Source organism: Mastomys coucha, unplaced genomic scaffold (genome assembly GCF_008632895.1).
Source record: "Mastomys coucha isolate ucsf_1 unplaced genomic scaffold, UCSF_Mcou_1 pScaffold18, whole genome shotgun sequence".
Classification (NCBI taxonomy): Eukaryota; Metazoa; Chordata; class Mammalia; order Rodentia; family Muridae; genus Mastomys; species Mastomys coucha.
In genome coordinates this window covers 67,010,213-67,014,601 of record NW_022196900.1, presented here as the reverse complement: position 1 = coordinate 67,014,601, position 4,389 = coordinate 67,010,213, and the positions used below count along the sequence as shown (strand labels likewise).

Here is a 4,389-nt window from a genome sequence, read left to right as displayed (position 1 = left end):
AGAGAGAGAGAGAGAGAGAGAGAGAGAGAGAGAGAGAGCCACCCACAGGCACTGGCCTTTCTGCCCAGGTTCTTTCCTGTCCAGACAGCATAGTCACATTGAGACACTTTTCTGGGTGGAGATCCAGCATGGTGACCTTATGCATGCCGGCATGCAGGTTGCCAGATGAGCTACGTCCCTAGCCCACATTGGTTAACTTCTCTTAATCATGAGTTTACTATTGCAAAGTTAAAACATTAACACAAAATTTGTATTCTAATAGAAACTTTCATGACAGCCATATAACGACTCAGCAGATACTATAAAATATCAGGCTGGAGTTTATTTCTTATTTACATTTCCAAATATCTCTAATTCATAGACCTGCTGATTTTACGATTTTCTTAACCAGAGCCGTGAAGGTTAGAAAGATTTGCAAGTACTTCCCAACCTCAACACATCTTATCTCAACCACGAGATCTCTGAAACACCTACCAAACTAATAGTACTTACTACATGAAAAGTAATAGTTTCTTTCCCAAGGCACTCAAACCGTTTTTTAAAATTTAACAACAACAAAAAGAAAATGTTGAAATTTTTATCTAAGTTGTCAGGGTGGCATGTCTGCCTTCTTTGGACGTCGGACTGTTGAAAGCTGAGTTACACAAAAGGAGTCTTTGGAGAGCAGGGGCTTTACATATTCATTCCCAGAGACTGCCCTTCATCTCCTCTTTGCTTTACAGATTGATCCAATTTTTGTGCTTCCCGGAGAGCGCTGGGTTCTAATCAGCAACATCAGGAAGAGCTGGAACAAAGCAAGATGAGAAACTGCAGAGCCCTTCATGCCTCCGAAGTGGCAAGTGAAGCCCGCTAGCCTATCTATCAGTGCAAAGGACACTCAAGCTAATTTTTTTTACCTAGAGAGTCAGGAACAAGAAACACTAGATGAGTCCTTCATCCACTGGACAGGCGCAGCTTCCGAGTGGACCCTGGACCAGAACTTCACGTTGTTCCTGTCCCGTGCAGCTGCACTGACCTCCACACCTCATTTGTAGGCTCTGCAATGCCCCTTGGTTAAGAGATGGAAAGGAGAGGCTAAATTTCTCAAGATGTCTTTCCCCCTAAGGTCCCCCACCCCTCCCTTTTATGAACATGTTAAAGGTTTATTCCTCCTGCCCTTTTAAGCTAGTAGGTTAAAGCCACTATGCCAGCTTCCCAAATATGACTCACCCCCCCCCGAAACATTTGCAATTCTCTTAGACAGCCAAAAAGGAGCCAGTATTTATTTTGTTATTTTTATATTTCTGGAGAACTTCATATGTGAATACTGTACATACACAATTTCCACCCCATTCTCTCTCCACTCCTATTCCCTGTGTCCTCCATACTCCCTCTCAAAGAGTACATGCAACTGAGACACCATGCACGTTAATATTTGAGGCATCGGCAGACAAGCCCCCCCCCCCAACTTAATGAAAATCCAGAGCTGTGTGGCAGCAGGAGCCCACACATCTATGCCTACTTCTGCTTCATCGAAAATCTGGGCAGGAGCAGTTTCAGGGTAAGGCAGGTTGGAACACATACACACTGACTGAGTTGATGGGTCACTGCAGGTCTGTTGGGGTGCCATTCCAGGTGATAAGGGTCTTTCTACAGGTCCGCCAGGAAGAACTGACCAGGTATAGGGCAAAGAGGACGAGCACAGGCAGAAACAGTTCCACCTAGGCCAGTCCTGCCCTGGTCGATGCAAGACATGTCTTGAAGGCCCTGTAAAAGCTGAATGAAATCTAGAGGCACGCTATTCACCTGCAGTCAGTCTAAATCAACCACTTTACCCAGGCCTGTCCCCGCCATGTCCCTGCCTTCAGGAGGAAGCCCTGAACCCCCACCCCCCTCCTTCCTTGGCCCATGTTAGCTGGGGTTTTAGATCTCACCATGGGCAGTGGGTAGGGTTTTCTGTACCCTAAGAGGGTTTTGTCCATCTGGCTGCCTAATCCTCTCTAAAGATGTTGATAAAATAAACCAACAAATACAGACAGGAATAGACACAAGAGTAGGCAAGTATGTAGAGGAGGAAGTGAATGACTGGGTGAAGAGACTCCATGCACTGTTCCCTAGAGACCTCTCTGCAGGCTTCATTCAACTCTTCTCCCTAGAGGAATAGTCGTCTCTATAGCAACAGAATTCTATCAACAGAAGGGTCAGGAGAACTGGGAACAAGGCCCTGGCAGCCCAGCCCTGTGCTTTCATGTGTAGGGAGGGTGTAGGATACATGGAGGCACTCCCTCAATTGGGATGGGTGGGAGTGCTAATTATTGTCACCCACTGGGTAATTTTCACTGTCTGTCATCCCTGGTGTGGTTTCGGAGCACACTGAAGTAGAAAACCCTCCTTTCTCCTCAAGCTCAAGTCTCACAAGAGCTTGGGACCTGTAACAGCATAGGCGGTTCATTCCTTCACTGACCTGTTCGAGGAACCAGGCACATTTCTGTTTACTTCCTGACAGGGATCCTGAAGGATGGAACCCAGGGCCTTAGCAGAGCTGGCCAAGCACTCTCTGGCTGAGCATCAGAGTAACATAGCAATTTGAATAGCACATAAACAAGAGTGGGTAACCAGTTCTGTTTGATGACATCAATGCACTTCCGAAGAGTGACAGTGATGCTGGTGGCGCTGAAGGTATGGGTGTCAGTCATGTAAGGAAGATGGAAAAGTAACACAAGGTTGAGGGAAACTGCATACGAGCATGGCCCGCTGATTATTGGTGAATCGTTCAGTGAGATTCAAGGAGATGCAAACTAGAGCTTCAAATTCAGAAGGACTTAAATGTCTCCTTCAGGACTTTGATTTTTTTTTTTTCTCCTGCTGATGAACACACCAATCTCTTTCAGGATCTCCGGGAAAGTTGATTAAAGATCCCAGGTCACAGCCACATGTTGTGCACACCTTTAATTCCAGCACTCAGGAGGCAGGGGCAATTGAATTTTTGAGTTCGAGGCCAGCCTGGTCTACATAGCAAGTTCCAGGTCAGCCAGGACTACATAGTGAAACCCTGTCTCAAAAGCTAAAAATTAAATAATAAATCCCAGGCCATACTCCAAACTTCTGGCTGAGAATTTCTTGAGAGCAGATCTGAGATTTTAACCCTCTTCTTGGCGGATCCCTCATTAAACTTCAAAGTTTGAAAACTGAAGTATGTGGCGGGCGGTGAGGAGGTGGAGGAATCTTTAAAGGTTCTGGGAGGAGCTAAGTATTTACTGAGAGGTGAACTAACGAAAGGTGGCATGGCTTATGTGCGAGCTGCTGTTCCAATGTTGACAAGCAATAAGCTGAATCACTGGGTGTAGGCATGCTTCGTCATCTCATCCACGTGGTGTGCTTGCGCGCTACGTCATCGAAACACGTGGCATACTTGCGTGCTTCGTCATCTCATCCTCGTGGCGTGCTTGCGTGCTACGTCCTCACAGCTTTCTGATCCACTGACACCCTGTGATCTCATCTATTTCTGGCTTTTTCCTGAGGTGGCATGGTCTATAATAAAGTGGAAGTTCATTTGGCTCACGATTCTGGAAGCCAGGAAGTTCCCGAGCCTGGTTCTTCCATCTAACAAAGCCCTGCCTGCTGTGTCTTCATAGTAGAAGACAAGAACAAAGGCAGGTGAGGTGGAGAGAGAGACTTACTGTAAAAGTGTTTCCGCATAGAGCCTGAACCCACTCCTGCAGTCCCAGCGTTAACCTGTCACAACCTGTTACTCTGTCCTGTGTTCTTCTTACTGATATGAATTGATATGTTAAGCAGACCTTTCCTTCCACAAAGCCAGAACATTTTTTCCCCCAGAGACAGGGTTTCTCTATGTGGCTTTAGTGTCCTGGAACTCACTCTGTAGGCCAAGCTGGCCTTGAACTCAGAGATCTACCTGCTTCTGTCTCCCGAGTGCTGGCATTAAAGGTGTGTGCTACCATGCTTGGCTAATGCATAACTTTGATGTAAAGGGGAGAGAAAAAATGTATTTGTTCACTTACTCAGTAGATTTTCATTAATGCAGTGAACTCAAGCAGTGATTGAATCCTCCATTGTGAAAGCCTATGCTACTCAAAATTAAGATTAAAATCTTTTTTAAATGTGGAAACACATGAAAGATATTTTTTTAAAGATTTATTTATTTATTTGTTATATATAAGTACACTGTAGCTGTCTTCAGACACACCAGAAGAGGGTGTAAGATCTCATTATGGGTGGATGTGAGCCACCATGTGGTTGCTGGGATTTGAACTCAGGACCTTTGGAAGAGCAGTCAGTGCTCTTACCTGCTGAGCCATCTCTCTAGACCCCCCACATGAAAGATATTGAAATGAGTCAATTTAAGTTCATAAGAGGAAGGCGACTCTGCACTGACACTGAGAATCTATT

General features: G+C 45.5%; 1 long non-coding RNA gene across 2 annotated transcripts; it reads right to left on the bottom strand.

Annotated features, from left to right (window-relative positions):
- Positions 1–297: 297 nt before the first annotated feature.
- On the bottom strand, positions 298–2,126 carry LOC116095484. 2 transcript variants are annotated; one of them, XR_004120610.1, is made up of 4 exons: positions 1,914–2,126; positions 1,564–1,746; positions 897–1,048; positions 298–807 (listed from the first exon to the last, which is right to left on the bottom strand). It is a non-coding gene; the product is annotated as an uncharacterized LOC116095484 (long non-coding RNA). The 2 variants fall into 2 exon arrangements; XR_004120609.1 differs by having other exon boundaries at positions 298–784.
- Positions 2,127–4,389: the final 2,263 nt, after the last annotated feature.